Source organism: Brassica rapa, chromosome A09, assembly GCF_000309985.2.
Source record: "Brassica rapa cultivar Chiifu-401-42 chromosome A09, CAAS_Brap_v3.01, whole genome shotgun sequence".
Lineage (NCBI taxonomy): Eukaryota > Viridiplantae > Streptophyta > Magnoliopsida > Brassicales > Brassicaceae > Brassica > Brassica rapa.
Window position 1 is genome coordinate 32,011,405 of NC_024803.2, and position 16,602 is coordinate 32,028,006.

The window sequence follows — 16,602 nt, forward strand, 5'->3', positions numbered from 1 at the left end:
ATATATCATAATACATAAAAGAAGAAGGTACATTTGCAAAATTTAAATGTAACACTTGTAACGATGAAACAATAAAATGCATTAACAACTTTTATAGTTGCTTTATTAGAGTTTGAATAAAAATACTAAAATACTATGTCAATACTAATAATAGTTTCGATTACAAGAAAGAATGATAATATTTAAGCTAAAATATAAAATTTTGGATTTTCGGGCAGATCTTAGCCCAAACGGGCTTAAATCCAAAATACCCAAAGCCCAAATGGGCTTAGCAAGAAAGGCCCAATTTTTGTAGGTTTATAAAACTAAGCTCAAGTCCGGTAATTTTTAGGGCTGAGCAGGTTCGGACTGCGGACTTCGGCGCTAATTGACATGTCTACCCTTACCTCTCTCTCTCTCTCTCTCTCTCTCTCTCTCTCTCTCTCTCTCTCTCTCTCTCTCTCTCTCTCTCTCTCTCTCTCTCTACAATCTCACAGATTACTCCACTGCAATAGCCCAACAGCTCAAACAACACAGCTCCATTAAACCTGTTCAAAGGCGCTCTCTCTGCCTCAGCTGCATCCGCTGAACAAGCTCCGTTTAAACCCGTTCTAAAATGCTCTCTCTGCCTCAGCTGCATCCGCCGTCGTAAAATCCTCCTTTCTTCGGGCTGAAGGCAGCAGCAAACTCCACACCACGCCCACTACATCCTCAGAGCTAACCGGAAGAACCGAATCACTAGAAGGCATAACAATATCATCATTGTTACGTTTTTGTGACCAATTATTAATTGTTGCAATACGTGTGTCACAAATGTTCTGGAAAAACAATAACGTCACAATTTCTTGCCACTAAATGTTTTGTGCCAAATCGTCACACATTGTTACGTTGTATATTGGTAACAAAACTGTTATAATTTCTTACTTATCAAATTGTCTCAAACTGTCTTAATTTGTGACTGTTTAATGTGACACCTGTCACTTGTAGTGGTGGATCTATTGCACAAAATGTCACTAATATAGAGGACGGTATAGCCTTTTTACCGTCACAAATTCTGACATCATATATTGTTCCTAACCGTCATTATTCATGACTAATTTAAAATCTTAATTTTGTAACCTATTATAACCAAAAAATTAGTGAAAAGCAGTTTAAATTTAGTTCCAAAACCAACACCATAAAACTATGTCAATTATATAAAATATAAAACTATAACGCCAAATTTAATCATATTCTCGTGGTTCTAGTTTGTATCTAGCCTACATCCATTATAGTGTCGATCTTCTCTACGGCTTTTTTGTCTTGATATGTGGTTCAAAGTAATAAGTAGTAAAAGTAGAAATTTTGGTGAGCTAGCAAGATTGGACTAATATTTTCCTTTTCTGCTATGTTTGTCAGGCCACTGTACATTCCTTATGGCGAGAGCGTAATAGACGACGACATGGAGAGGTGGCAGCAACTTCTTCTTCACTTATTCTTTTTTTTTTAAATCCCTTCTTATTTATTTATTTAATTTTGGGTTACAATTAAAACCCACTACAGTATCTATACTGGATCTAACACAAGTCTAACCCCACCTAACAAAGGCCCAAACCAAGGCAATAAAAACTCCTAAGGCAATTAAAAAATCGAGAGCCAAACAGCAAGAACTGAACTTTCTCCTAGTCCCAGAACTTGTGCACGAGCTAAGGGATCCAACCTCAACCAAATCGTTTGCTTTATCTCTGCAATGATGGTTTCAGGGGGCCGAGCAGTATCAGTGTGTATTCTGGAGTTCCTCTCTTTCCAAATCAAGCACACGTAAGATTGATAAATCAACCTCACAATCAACTTCACATTCTTATCTCTTGCAGGAGCCTTCAACCATCTCAACCTATTTTCAAACAACCGAGGAGAAATAAGGTGGAGTCTCGTTGTGAAAAACGACCACACTTGCTCACTGAACTCGCAATCAAAAAACAAATGTTGTATGCACTCATTATGACCCACGCACAGCACGCAAGATGGTGGTACTATCAATCCCCATCGTAGAAGTCTATCTCTCGTTACCATCCTATCTCTTGCTGCCACCCAAGATAAGAAAGCATGCTTAGGAATCCTCCCCGAGAACCATACCACATCGTGCCAGAACACCTCCAACATGCAGGGAAATAGGGCTCTCCCACTGGTAGAGAAAATCTCTGAACCATTCTGCCCATTAATACTCCAAACGTATTGATCATCAACTTCTGAGGCCATAATTGGTGATGACTCAGGCAGATTATCCCTCAGGAAAGTAATGATCGAATTCCTACTTCTACTCCTCTCAAAGCACCACCCCTCGCTCGTTAATGCGTCTGCCACCACCGCATTTAAACTAATGCCAGTCACAACTGGTCCTCTCTCGCCAACCAAATCAATAAGGAGGCCAAGGGAGGTCCAATTATCCAACGAGAAGCTTGCTGTAATCCCCTAACCAATCTGACAATGAATAAAAGGTCTCGCTTCAGCCCTCAACTTACACAGAGATTTCCAAATCCAACTTCCTCGACTCGATGGTTACAGCGTCCAGAAGTTCTCTGTCCGTAATAGAAAACTTCTTTACGATGGTTGCAACTTCTTCACTTATTCGCTTTCTTGACAAGCAAATCCGTAATCAAATCACTTCTTTACGAGGGCAAGGAGGATATGATAAGGCAATGGAGATGTGGTTTAGCACACGGTGATATTTCTATGTGTTAGTGATCATGAAGTTTTAGTTTCCAAAACTCTTGAACTAAGATGCATTAATTTTGTAAAAATGTTTTTGAGATGAATAAACTTAATATTCTTTAAAAAAAAAGAGAATATACTAAATTAATGATTCCTAAACTTAACTAATATTGTCACTAAAAAAACTTACTCTTCATCGGCTTATGCACTGATAAAAAACGCAGCAGTCAATCAAGTGTTCTTTCATGTAACCTCAAACAAGATACTGTGGGGGAAGTGAAAAGTGTGTAATAACACAGACTCAAAACACAATGCTAGACAAGTGTTTCTTTATCCTTGACATCTTGAACAAGATGAGAGACCATGCCATCAAACGAGCCGCTTGCATAGTTTAGCGAAACCAACTATTGTAACGTAATTGTTATATTTTAAAGTCACAACTCACAACAATTTCTTTTTTGTCATTGTTTCGTAGAAATTCGTGACATACATTTAGTCCTTCAATCGTCATAAACTGGCCACACAAGATTCAGTCACATATTCGTCATCTATCCTATACTAAAAGGGGGATATCCTCCCTTCTCAGCCCCTCCACGTAGGACTAAAAAATCTACCAATGAAGAACATATTTTTTGACACGTCATATCAGTCTAAAAATGAATAACAATAAACTTCTCCGTGTGGGTTTACAATATTAAAGATTGGCCCAGATCGAGCCCACATCTCAAAATTCTAAATTCCTAATGAAGCGTTGATTGTTTCTTCCATAGAGACTCCGTCTTCTCCGTTTCCTATAGCAGGCAATAAATCTCCATTACTCTCTTCAACAATCAATTATGTTCTTCACTCCCTCTTAATGAATTCGTCTCACCTCCCTTTCTTTCTCCTCCTTTATAAACTTACTTCCAAATAAACCTGAAGATCCCCTGAACTGAAGTAATGGCGATGTAAGCCTAACAGTTCCAAAGCTAAAGCGCATGAATCGTATCCTCCTCCAGGTATGTAATATTGTAAAAGACTTCTTATTTTGTTTGGATTCCTTGCGGTAGAATGAACCTTTTGATCTTCTGGCACGACTCTAAATCTCTTTTTTTCCTGGTGATCAAATTGATTAGGTATTACCAATCTGCGCCTTACGAAGGTGCCTGTCAGGGTACTTCTCAGCCTCAGCCTACACAACAAAATACAATCACTTCCTGCTATCATGATCATCACTATTAGTACAACGCTAACTCTGGTTCGTTCTTTGATCTCCTTCTTTCTGGATCCACCATAAATTATTTTCCTAGATCACTGTATCCTTTACCTACTGTACGTGTTTTAGGAGTATTGAATCAGTAATATGGATACTGATTCAGTTATTGCGTTCTTAGTCTTAAAATGAACTCTCAAACTAAATGTGAATTAACATAGGATCTCCTTGATGTGTTTAGATTTGTGACTGAGATATTGATGTGATATTATGGTAATTCTCTAAGGCATCATTTGATAGTTCCGACGTGATAATCTAAAAAATACTATGTAAAACGTGTTAAGTTTATGTCATCAGGACATCATCTTCTTCAGTTAAACAAAGTCTCATCTTATGTATTTTAGAGGAATGCCGCTTAAGTTTAATAGCTATCGGATCGAACCACTAAGACCGAAAACAAAAGTCAACTTCGTTGCCTGTTTTTTAATGTTTGTCAGATTCATTAAAGAGGAGATTCAGTGGAAGATAAGATCAAAAGGAACAAGACCAAGAATATATCACTCCATCAATATGTTGTTCTCTAGGAATACAAAGAACTGATCAAAAAGGCAAGTCATGGTCCTTCTCTACAGTCTGTCAAGCTATGAAGGTTCTGAAACCGAAGGAAATGTGAGAATCATTTTACATCTTTCCTTTATTAAATAATCTCATGGAAGAACTTTCCTTTTGTATGTATAGTTGGAATTTTTAGAATGATTGAATCTCAACTTCAGGGTTAACGTAAGCTCATCATCGTCCTTTTTCACATATCTCAGACTCGGATCTTTAGATTAGTAGACACAAAGGAGACCTTTCAAATTGCAGAATCATTCGTTGCGTGTTATGGATGACTGGTGGTTACAGATCCGAGGCTTCGCCTTACATATTATCACTTCGTCTGAATCTCAGGAACTCTAGGTTTTGGAACCACAATCGAACCTCACGCTGATCTAGAATCGGTGGAATTCTAGATTTTTTTTTTAGCTAAAGAGACAAAATGATGTAATCAGTGTTGAGGGAAGAAGAAAGAAATGGAAGCTAAAAATATAATAAAAGATTTGTTTAATTAAGAAGAACATAATGAAAGTTTTAAGAAAATGATGCCTTCGTTCAAAAAAGAAGTTCTGAAAAATGAGTCATCACTAATAGTTAGTTCAAGAAAGCAATAGAAATGAAGTCCAAATAATAAATAAATATCAAATCATTAACGAGTGAATACATGATATATACAGATAGCAACATACAACTTATTTACAAATAAATTTTCATATGTCATCAAAATAAATAATATAGTTTTGATATATATTTTCAGTCACATTAATATTTTCATAACATTTTTTCCATCATAGCAAAATAGTAAACAAATTTGTATATATCATATACACTACTAAAAATTATTAGATCCTTTAAATAATAACAAAAAAAAAAGATAGAAAGAAGGTACAAAAATTGGAAATAGCAATTCTCTGCAATTAAAGAATAAAGCAATAAAATTTTAAAAATATGAAATAAAACAACAAATAAACACAGAAAAATATTTAGTAAAATAAAATCATTAAACAATCTATTTTAATTTATAATTTTCATAATTTATAGCGTTCAGTTGTGCTAAAAAGTCTAAATTTACAACATAGTATTATTTACATCTTTTAAACCTATTACCTATTGAAAATGATTCTAAAATAAATGACAACATGAAGATTGGAAAATCTAAATACAAAATATAAGATAAAATATAATATATAATGTTAAAGTTGCATTATCATCGATCACTAAAAAAATCATGTTGGTAGCAATAAAATGAAATGACAAACACATTTATTGAAGACTTATTTTTGGTTTTATCCCTAGAGTGAACATCTAGGTTAATCAACCAATAAAATTTGTTATTTCATATTGGATATATTAAAAAAAAAACAAAATATTGTCAATTTATATTATGTTTTAAAAATAAAAGATAAAAATGAAAAAAAATAGTAGAAGTTATAAAAACAAAATTTGAAAAATATTTTTTAATCTTTAGGTAAACCCTATACCTTTGAACAAATCCTAATTATTTAAATAAAAAAACACTTAACACTAAATACTCAAGAGTTTAAAATTTAAGATTTAAGGTTTAGGGTTAAAATTTAGTGTTTAGGAATTAAGGTTTAGTGTTTTGATTTATAGTTTAGGATTTCTCCAAGGATTTATGATTTACCTAAGGGTTTAGAATTTAAGGTTTAGAGTTTAGTATTTTGCTGACGATGTTAAAAATATTTTTTTTTTGTAAATTCTGTTTTTTTGTAATTACTTTTATTTTTTAATTTTTATCTTTTTTATTTTAAAAATATAATATAACTTGACAATATTTTATTTTATTTTATTTTTCTAAAAATATCGAAAATGAAATAACGACATTGGTAGGGGTAGACCCAAGAATAATCTTTATTAAAACCAAAGAATGACACACAAGAAGGTGTTATTAAATATACAAAATACAAATTTGACATAAAAAATCACTAATATGTGAGAATAATATTTAAATAACTAATTGAGAAATTCCCTAAGATATACCTAAAAAGTATTTGTCACAAATATAAACCTTAAAAATAAAAATGAACAAAATAGACTTAAATATTTTATCAAAATAAGTAAATATACACTTATATCCCTAGAGTTAATTAATCTAGACATTAGGGTTTAGAGTTAAGGGATATGTTTTAGGGTTTAAGGTTTAGGGTTTAGAGTTTAAGGTTTGAGATTTAGAGTTGAAGAGTGGGGTTTTAAGAATATGATTTCAAATTTAAAAAAAATTCACAAAAAAAACTATTTTGATCATTTTAGTTTTTGAAATTTATTTTTGTGATAAAACTTAAAATGATCTAATTGAAAGAATTACCTTAAATAATTTTATCATCACAAGCTCATAAATTTTAAGTTGTTATCATCACAAGCATCATCCCATGACTATCTAAAGGTAAACGATCTATATTTAATTTTTTGTTCATACAAATAATACACTGACTATTACAGAAAAATTTCAACTCGCTTCATCACTAGCAACAAGACTTTACTTTAACAGCTCAATCAAATATGTTAAGCACTTCAAAGAACGAACAAGAAGTCAACCAAATAATGAACTCAAGAGCAACTTCACCTATTCAACGAAACAAAAACATCAAGACAAATTAAATCAATAGAGAAAAAAATACACTCTCCAACCTATTTATGTTTCTTTATAGTATCCTAGCAAATTATTGTATTATGCCTTTGGATATAATAAGTGCACTAAATCTATCTTCATCAACATCCAATCAAATCTTAATTAATATTAGAAATTATATTTCCATTATTTTAAGAGATTTCCATCTTAAAATCTTAAAATTAACATATTTAAAAGTATTTTCCGCGCGTAGCGCGGATAACGATTCTAGTATTAATAACAGTAAACGTTGTCACAATTTTGTCACGACATGTTATATTTATTTATTTTTTGGTAAAAATGTAAAGAAATTGTTACATTTATTTTCGTCTTATATATATATATATATATGTCACTAATTGCGGCTTTGTTACATAACAACTAGTCACGATATATTGTGACAAAAAAGCTACTTTTTGTAACGTAAAATATAAGTAACAAAATAGTTTTATTATGTCATAAATATGTGATTGAAAATTTTAGTCTCAAAAAATTGTAACAATATCCCCCTTTTTGTAGTGGAAACATTATTTCAATAAGCATAAAGCTAACAAACGTTAACATGTCTCCTCCTTAACTGTTTTTGCTATATTGTTCATGCTTTTGTCTTGTCTCAACCGCACCTCCATTCGAAACCTAATAAGACCGTGTGATATCATATATGGTTTTTTTTTTCTGAAACTATCATATATGGTATTATTGGGATGAAAAAGCGTTCAGATGATTTATCAAAAAAAAGAAGAAGCGTTCAGCCGATGACAAGGTTGTGTGTCTACAAGAAAGAATAGCCTTAAGTCTCTACTTTCTTGAAGCTCCTTGTGTTAAAGACAATTTTTTCAATCATTTTATATATTCAATATTAAGATGTTTATTTCACTTCTATTCTATTTTTATATGTTTTTTAATTATATGTGAATATATCATGAATAATAAAGCATCTTATCATGAACCTTAAAAATTTCGCATTGTTGAACTTTCTAGTTCTTGATTTTCCATCTGTCATAAAATTACAAGATCATGAAAAGGTACCAAAGTTCTCGTAAGTAAAATATCTAAAGATCAAAATCAGATTTTTATTACACTTTTAATCTTTCTTTTCTTCCTCCAAAGAGAAAAGATCAAAAGAGACGGCCAATAAAATTACAAAGTTAAAGAAAAACTCAAATGAACTTTTTTCTTGATAGATTCTTCAGCACTCAACAGTTGTAGTTAAACTGTTGTTGTATGTATTATGTTTATGTTGATTATGACTGATCGTTTGAACTACATTTGTACTTGTTCTATAAAACATTTGATCTTTGCGTATTAATTTTTTTTGTTTCATGCACGTTGCTAAATTATACATATGTAGCAACATAATAAGGCTTTTTTCTCCCCTAAATTTAATGCATACGAAGACCTTAACTATATAGTATATCACAAGAACCCCATGACTTAATTCAAGACAGAAACACATTATAACAAATGTTACCGAAAACATTTCAATAATTTGTTTATGGCTTAAAAAGTTAGCTAATGTTTATAATCAAGCCGACTTCAAGGTCTAATCGTGGACGCCCAACATTTGGGGTGCAAAAAGTAGGGAAAAAGTTGCGCGTGGCATCTAACACTTGTCCTAATTTACACCGTAATCTTTATTTATCTAATCTAAATAATGGCCGCAACTTTAATTGATTTAGAGTCATATTTGATATTCCTATGCATTTAAACAAATCGACGGATGTCAAAAAAAAAATCGACGACAGTATAACTTTAGTTTTGTATTATTGATTTTAATTTTTTAATTTAATAACACTGAAACTATATATCATGTCTCCATATATCGTGAAAGGTTAGATAGAGCCTAAAACTTCCGCTCCTGAATGTATATATACATATATGCGTGCCTTGTGTATTTATTAAGAATATATAATTTAGCTAATTAGGGTTTGATTAAGTGCATGATTTTTTTTTTTAACGTCGAAAGCACCATATTTTATTATCTTGGTTCTAAGAGGTTGGCTAGGGCCAACCTATTCGGAACCTGAACATGGGAAAATACAGCATTGCGAAATCGGGCTTCTTTTGCAAGAGAGTCCGCACGGGAGTTTAAAGTTCTGGGAATGAAACTGATAGAACAGAATTGAAACTTAGAAAAAAGCTGTAGAAATTCATCTGATTCGGCCATTAAAGCTGGCCATTCTTCCATTTCTTCATTGTTGAGGAGTTTCACGAGTTGGTGGCAGTCGGACTCAAATGACATGGCTTGAAAGCCTAGGAGCAGGGTGGAGTTCATAGCCCATAAGAGGGTACGAAATTCCGCCTGTATGGGAGAGATCGTTTGGTTACTAGCGAATGAACCAGAGAAATCTCTCCCTTCTCCATCTTTGAGTGAGAAGCCTCCTCCGAAGAAAAGGGCATGTTTTTGCCATGAGGCGTCGACCTTGCAGTGAGGTCCGGTAGGTTCAAATTCAGTTGGTGATCGATTGGTAGCTACCTCCTCCTGTATCGTTGGAACGATCTGAGCGAGTTTCCAAATGTCAGCCTCGCTTGTAGCTAGCTGGAGTGTGTCGAGAGGAGAAACGTCCTTGCCATTGAATACCTTATCGTTTCGAGCTTTCCAGAGGTACCAGAGGATCCATGGGACTCTGAAAGTTAGAGGTTCGGGGCCGCTTTGCTCTGTTATTCTCCATAAGAGGTGATCAATATTACTGAAAGTTGAGGTACACGGGAATATTCCCGGAGTGAAGGGTACATCAGTGAGAGCCCAGGTCTGTACAGCAGGAGGGCATTCGAACAGCATGTGATTTATCGTCTCAGCCTCAGCACCACAGCGAGCGCAAGATCGGTCTCTACCACAGTGCCGGTTGACTAACTGATCGCATACGGGTACGCAATTTGATAGGGCCTGCCACACGAAGTGTTTAATCTTGCTAGGGGCTTTTACTTTCCAGACCTTTTCTTGTAGCTGTGTCGTACTAGGCTCTGTATATGTGGTTTCTTCTGACAAATCTTGCATCTCCATTGCGAGGTCATACCCTGTTTTGACCGAGTATATGCCATTATTTGTATGACTCCAGCAGTAATCATCGTTTTGGCTATTTGGTCTCGGTTTGATGCTGCATATGAGAGAGATATCTTCAGTCGCAAAAAAGCTACGCAGAGAATCCAAATTCCAAGTCCTCGAGTGTGGCATGAAGAGTTCTGCGACTTTTAGATCCGGGTTAAAAGAAGGCCTTATGCATAGGGGTGGACGTGGCGGGGTGGTTGGTAACCAATTGGCAGACCAAACTTTTGTGTTTGCTCCTGAGCATATCGTTCTTCTCAGTCCGGCCTGTAGTAGTGGTTTAGCTGCCATAAGGCTTCTCCATACATAAGAGGGGGAGTTCGCTTTGCTTGCCAAGATGGGATCTGTGGCTCGGAAATAGCGGCCTTTCAAAACTCTTGCTAGGAGAGAGGTCGGATGATGGAGAATTCTCCATAACTGCTTCGCAAGAAGGGCGAGATTGAAGTTTTTAAGGTCTCGAAATCCTAGGCCTCCCTTATCTTTAGGTTTGCAGATTTTATGCCAGGCTATCCAGTGGAGTCCTCGGCTATTTTGCTTAGAGCTCCACCAAAACCTTGAGATTGAGCTTGTAAGCTTCCTAATGATATCCTGGGGCAGTAGAAAACAGGACATGACGTAGGTAGGGAGGGCTTGAGCCACCGACTTTAACAAGACTTCTTTGCCACCTTTTGAGAGGAGTTTGGCTGACCACGAGTTGACGCGGGAGTTAAGTCGATCTTGTATATAGGCGAACGCCTGGCGTTTCGAACCACATATTTTCTCTGGTAGGCCTAGATACACGCCCATGCCTCCTTCCTTCGTAATTCCCAGTGCTTGCTTTATGTCTGCCTTCGTTTCCTGTGGAACTTTGGTTCCGAAGAGGATGGAGGATTTTGAGATGTTGAGTTGCTGTCCTGAGGCTTTACCATAGTCATTTATGATCTTCATTAGCTCTGCACATTGAAGGATATCAGCTTTACAGAAAAACAAACTGTCGTCAGCAAAGAGGAGGTGCGATATCGGGGGGCTTCCTCTTGCGATCTTGAGGCCTGTGATCCTTCCTTCTCGTTCTGCACCTTGTATTTGGCTGATTAGAGCTTCTGTTAGAATTATGAATAGAAACGGAGAGAGGGGATCTCCTTGCCTTATACCTCGTGACGGGGCTATGTGGCCTTTTGCTTCACCATTGATAAGGATCTGGTAGGTTACCGAGGAGAGACAGAAGTATATCCAGGACACCCATTGTGCTGAGAATCCCATTTTCAGCATAAGAGCTTCGAGGAATCCCCATTCAACTCTATCAAAAGCTTTGCTCATGTCAGTCTTGATAGCCACGAATTTAGATTTACAGCTTGCGTTAGTGCGTAGCGCGTGGAAAACTTCATGAGCTACCAGAATATTATCGGTGATAAGCCTCTTCGCCACGAAAGCGGATTGTGTTTCTGATATAAGTGTTGGGAGGAATCGCTTCAAACGGCTGCTCATGATCTTAGAGATGATCTTATAGCTCACATTGCAGAGACTGATGGGCCGAAATTCAGACATCTCAGAAGGTCGATCATTCTTTGGGATGAGACAGATGTTCGTCTGGTTTAGCCTTGGGTCAAAGGAGCTAGTCGTGAAGAAGTCTTTTACTGTGGCGCAAATTTCCTTTGCCGTATCTCCTTAGAACTTCTGAAAGAAGAGTCCCGTCATGCCGTCTGGTCCTGGTGCCTTCTCCGGGTGAATGTCAAAAGCGGCTTTCTTGATCTCCTCATCCGAGGGAATTTTTGTGAGTGAGTCGTTCATCGTAGGCGTGACCTTTGCGGTGATAAAGCGGAGCGAGTCCTCAAAATCTCCTGGGTTGGATGACGTAAAAAGGTTCTGAAAGTAGTGTGAAGCTACTTCTTCAACTTCTTCATCTTTTTCAGCCCAGCTACCATTTTCTTTTTTGAGTTTGGTGATCCGGTTCCTCGCTCTTCTCTGTTTTGTAGTCGCATGGAAAAACTTGGTGTTTCGATCTCCTTCTCTCAACCAGTTGGCTCTGCTTTTCTGTTTCCAGTATAGTTCCTCATCTCTAAAAGCTTGGCAGAGGTTCCACTTCAGGTTTAGAATCGCTTCATTTGTGAAGGAGTCGTCAAGTTGCGCCTTTTCGAGCTGTTCCTTTATTTCTTCAATCTTTTTCTTTGAGTTTAAGGGGTTTGCTCGTTTCCATCTAGCAATGGATTTCCTACACATTTCGATCCTTCCGTGGAGATCATTTTGCGTGCAGGCCTCTGTGTTCGTCCATCCATCTAGGATTGCTTCACGAAGACCATCTTTTCCAAGCCATCTCTTGTCAAAGCGAAATCCTTTCCTCTTTGGTGCTCGTTTTGAAAGGAATCTAGTGAAAATGGGCCTGTGGTCTGAGCCCCAGAGTTTAAGGTACTCCACATTTGTGTGGGAAAATTCTTGGTGCCAGTCTTCGTTGCCTACTGCACGATCGAGTCTGCACTGTACTTTCCCGGACCTTCGGTTTCCAACCCAAGAAAGAGAGTTCCCTTTAAAAGGAAACTCAAGCATACCACAGTTCGCAAGCATAGTCTTAAAGGGGAGGAAGGAGGAATCAGTTCGCTTTCTACCTCCTTTTTTCTCTGAGTGGCATGTAATCTCGTTGAAGTCTCCTAGCATGAGCCAGGCCCCTGTTCTGTTCAAACTCATGCTAGTTAGCCTCTCCCATACATATTCTCGGTACTCAATGACCGGATCGCCATAGACAAAAGTGATATGAACTTTGTGTCCATCTATGACAGCCTCGATGTCAATCATACGATTGTCGGAGTACAAAATAGTAACTTCATAAGAATCTAAATAAAAAAGAGCTAGTCCACCGCTTCTCCCCACTGGATCAACGGTGAACAGTTTATTATAACCAAATTCAAACTGAAAATCTTGCAGAAAAGTAGAATTGTTTTTTGTTTCTGAAAGGAAAAGAAAAGAAGGAGTAAAAAAACGGTGCAACTCTCGAAGGTGTTGCTTAGTCAGGTACGCTCCCGCCCCCTGACAATTCCAGGCGATTGCACTCATATCTTCTTACTGGATGGTTTCTGGGACACCATCGAACCTGAAAGAGACACAGATTTTTTGCTTAGTGCAGAAGGAAACACCTCAGTGCGAGGACCATAGTTGAGGAAGCCGCTTGGTATTTACCCGATGTTGCCTTTTTCTTTGGGGAAGCACGGCTTTTAAGTGAGAGCAGCTTTTTTGATGCATTTGCTCCTTTGATGTCTGGGGAACGGGGAGCTTTCTTCTTGAGCAGGCCTTTTGGGATATATGGATTTGGTTGAGCTCTTGCTGCTGTCTTTGGGACAGAGGCCGCTGGTGGAGCAAGAGAGGCGGATGGAGGAGCTCTTGGTGACCCAGTAATTGCTGGAGAAAGCTGAGAAATAGCCTCGATTTGCTCTGCATCATAAGCAGGACTATCTCCGAGAAGATCATCATTATCCATCATGTTCTCGTCCATCTCTAAACGTTCAGTTTCTAGGACTAGGTTATCTACCTCAGCTAATTCAAGATCAGTCATGGGCATATCTAAATCCAGATCAAGACCAAACTCATTGTCTAAGGGCTTGTCCGCCTGTTTTGTTTGATTACTGTCATACCTTGGGCTTGTGTATGGGGTTCGGTGGGTTGGTGCAGCAGGAGCTTCCCTGATCATCAGACTGGTACCCCGTGCCGCTAGTGAGGCAAGATGCGCAGCTTTCTCTTGGGGGGAGGGAGAGCCAGTTGCGATGGCTTTCCCCTTAAGACGACGGGTTCGTTCCTCTTCTGTTTCCCTTTCTGTGGTTGCCGTTGCCGCTTCGTGCCTTCGGTTTGTGTCGATCTCTCCTGATTCCAGGGATACACGGTTGTCCGATATAGTTTTCTGTGAGTCATAGGTGGCTCTGGACTTTTCCTCACGATCATAGGGGCCGGAATGAGGTTCGCGTGTTGTCGGGGCGCGATTTCTTGGTGCCTCATTATGGCGTCTTGGACGCCATTCGTAAGTTGAGTTTCTTCCCTTCTGAGAGTTTTCATGATGCGATTTGCTCCTAGAGTAAAGCTGATCGTTTCTGCGTCTGTCGGTTCCTTCTCTCCTATATGGAAGGGCCAATCTGCTCCAAACTTCGTTGCTATCGTGAGGTTGACGGTTTTCAAGCCGGCCAGAGTTTGTACGGTCCTTGTTCGAGTATTCAGAGGCTCTTGTTTGGTGGGTTGAGAAAGAAGAGGTAATGCTCTTTCTTCTCTTATCATCGTGGAGCTTGCGGTTATTCCTTGGAGATGACGGAGGGCTGAGATGTCTCCCAGAGGGTGGGGATCGGGGTCTCTTGAGTGAGCTCCGCGAGTTGTAACCTTGAGTACTCTGACTAGGGAGTCGCGCATAGTCATCATTGGCATAACTTTCTGCTCTCTGCTTCCTTTTGAGATCACGTTCTTCTGGAGTAAGTAGAGGGCAGGAGTTCTCATCGTGAGAGATGTGCTTACATGTGAAACAGTAGCGATGTAGACCTTCATAGGTGAGAGTGACTTTGCCGATATCTCCATTCGGGAAGTCAATCCTGCGCTCAAACTGAAGGGGTTTGTCAGCCTCAATGGAGACATGAATTCTCGCCTTCGTCGAGTCGATGCTGAGCTTTTTCCCCAGTGCATTTGCAATCTGCGTAAAAGTTTTGTCATTCCAGAAGTGAACTGGGACTCCTGTAACGGTTATCCAGAACGGAATAGTATTTGGAAAATTTTCACTCGTGAGGGGTTCCCAACGTTCCAAGGCGAAGCTCCATTGGTTGAAGTGGCAAGGTCGTTTATTCAGTACCATCTGGAGATCCGTTTCATTGTTAAAATCAAATTGGAAACGCCCGTTACCAAGGTTGAGTCCACGTACTCTACCTTCAACGTTCCAGATCCTCGGCCTGGGAAGAAGATGGATCAGGGCCTCAGTACTGCGTCCTCGGAGGTGGAAGACTCGTCCGATGAGGGTGAGACGGAACCGCTCTTTTACATCGTTAATGTCACAGTCTGGAATGGGGATGATGTCATCTTCCGTGTTTGCTTGTCGGCGATCTCCATTGGAGGGACCTCCTTTGCGCGCGATCAGGGATGATTGGCTCATCTTGAGATTAGGTTTCAAAACTTAGCAAAAGCTAGAGAGGTTTGAGGGCAAGAGCTGTTGAGAGGGTAGGTTTGGGGGCAGAGGGCTAGAGAGGTACTTAAGTAGATGTGGTAGCACTAGGGTTTGGACTAGATCTGATGAAAGGATATTACCTTAACGGACACGCAATTTATGAGAGAGAATATTACGTTGCTTGGCAGTGAAGCCAGAGAAGTAACTTTCGAAACACGAAGAGAAATGGGAAACACAACACAAGGAGTGTGGGAAGTCTCCCTTGTGTGATGTGGGAGTCGCAGAGGATTCTTAGAGCGGAGGTGAGAGCCCTTCGGTGGTGGAGGAAGGCCAGATCTCGAAATCGCCTTTTGCGTCGCAAAACCCTAGCCGCTCCATTGTTTGATTTCCATTTGTGCACGATTAAGTGCATGATTAATGGATCAATTTGGGCATCACACTATCCTTATCAGCCACCTACTTATTCGTCGCGATGTAAATAACATGTAGTGAAAATTTGTCATGTGATCTTAATTATTAATAATAACGCCTATTTGTTTTCCTTTTATTGGCTTAATTAGATGGACCGAAATACATCATAGAAATCATTTTCGAGGCGTATAATGTTCAAAGTACAGATATTGCTATTAGGATTACCAAGCTGATTATGAAAAGCATTAAACCTATGCATTAAGAAAGACCAAAACAGTAATCCATATATGTCATTAAAGGTGTTTAGGACATTAAATGTGTTTAGGACTAGACGACTAAGAATTTGAATTCCAGAAACTATTATATAAATTGGGACAAAAGTTATACTCCATATAGGACCCAAAGACCCATCTATTTTTCCATGCACGCGTCGTTTAATCCTTTTCCGGGAATTGTTCTATTTTCTTAATCACTAGAAAGCTAGCTGTGGCATCTCATGTAAGCCAACTCAATGTTTCTTGTGTGACGTTGTTTTGGATTTCATGCTTGAAAAATGGCTAATTATTATGTTAGCATAGTTCTCTTTAGGGTTTCGACTAGTCTTTAAAGACTCGAAATCAACTTGTTGGTGATCAAGAGTTGACGACACCTTAATGCGGTACACTGTAATTGATTATCAGTCTTATAAAAATGTTTAAAATTATTGTCATTTAAATTATTTGTGCTATTTTTGAAAATATAAAAATGATATTCAAACAAAGTGTTTATAAGTCAAGTCATTCGGGATGTACAAAAAAAACAAGTAATGTTAACGGATGGAAACAAGAACCGGTTGTTTAATCCCCTTCCAGCAAGAATTGAACCTAATGACCCGAACTTTCATGAACCACTAGATCAACCCCGCAATATTTAGAATGAAAAGAAATCGTTGAATGTAAGTTACAAAAAAAAAAGAACCAGTT

General features: G+C 38.0%; 1 long non-coding RNA gene and 1 pseudogene across 2 annotated transcripts; one reads left to right on the forward strand and one right to left on the reverse strand.

Annotated features, from left to right (window-relative positions):
• The first annotated feature begins 2,220 nt into the window (after nucleotides 1-2,220).
• On the forward strand, nucleotides 2,221-5,397 carry LOC103840898. Of its 2 annotated transcripts, XR_627742.2 has the most exons (3): nucleotides 2,221-3,668; nucleotides 3,786-3,907; nucleotides 4,360-5,397. It is a non-coding gene; the product is annotated as an uncharacterized LOC103840898 (long non-coding RNA). The 2 variants fall into 2 exon arrangements; XR_004451907.1 differs by having other exon boundaries at nucleotides 3,786-5,397.
• Nucleotides 5,398-9,063: 3,666 nt separating this feature from the next.
• On the reverse strand, nucleotides 9,064-11,898 carry LOC103840975 (annotated as a pseudogene).
• Nucleotides 11,899-16,602: the final 4,704 nt, after the last annotated feature.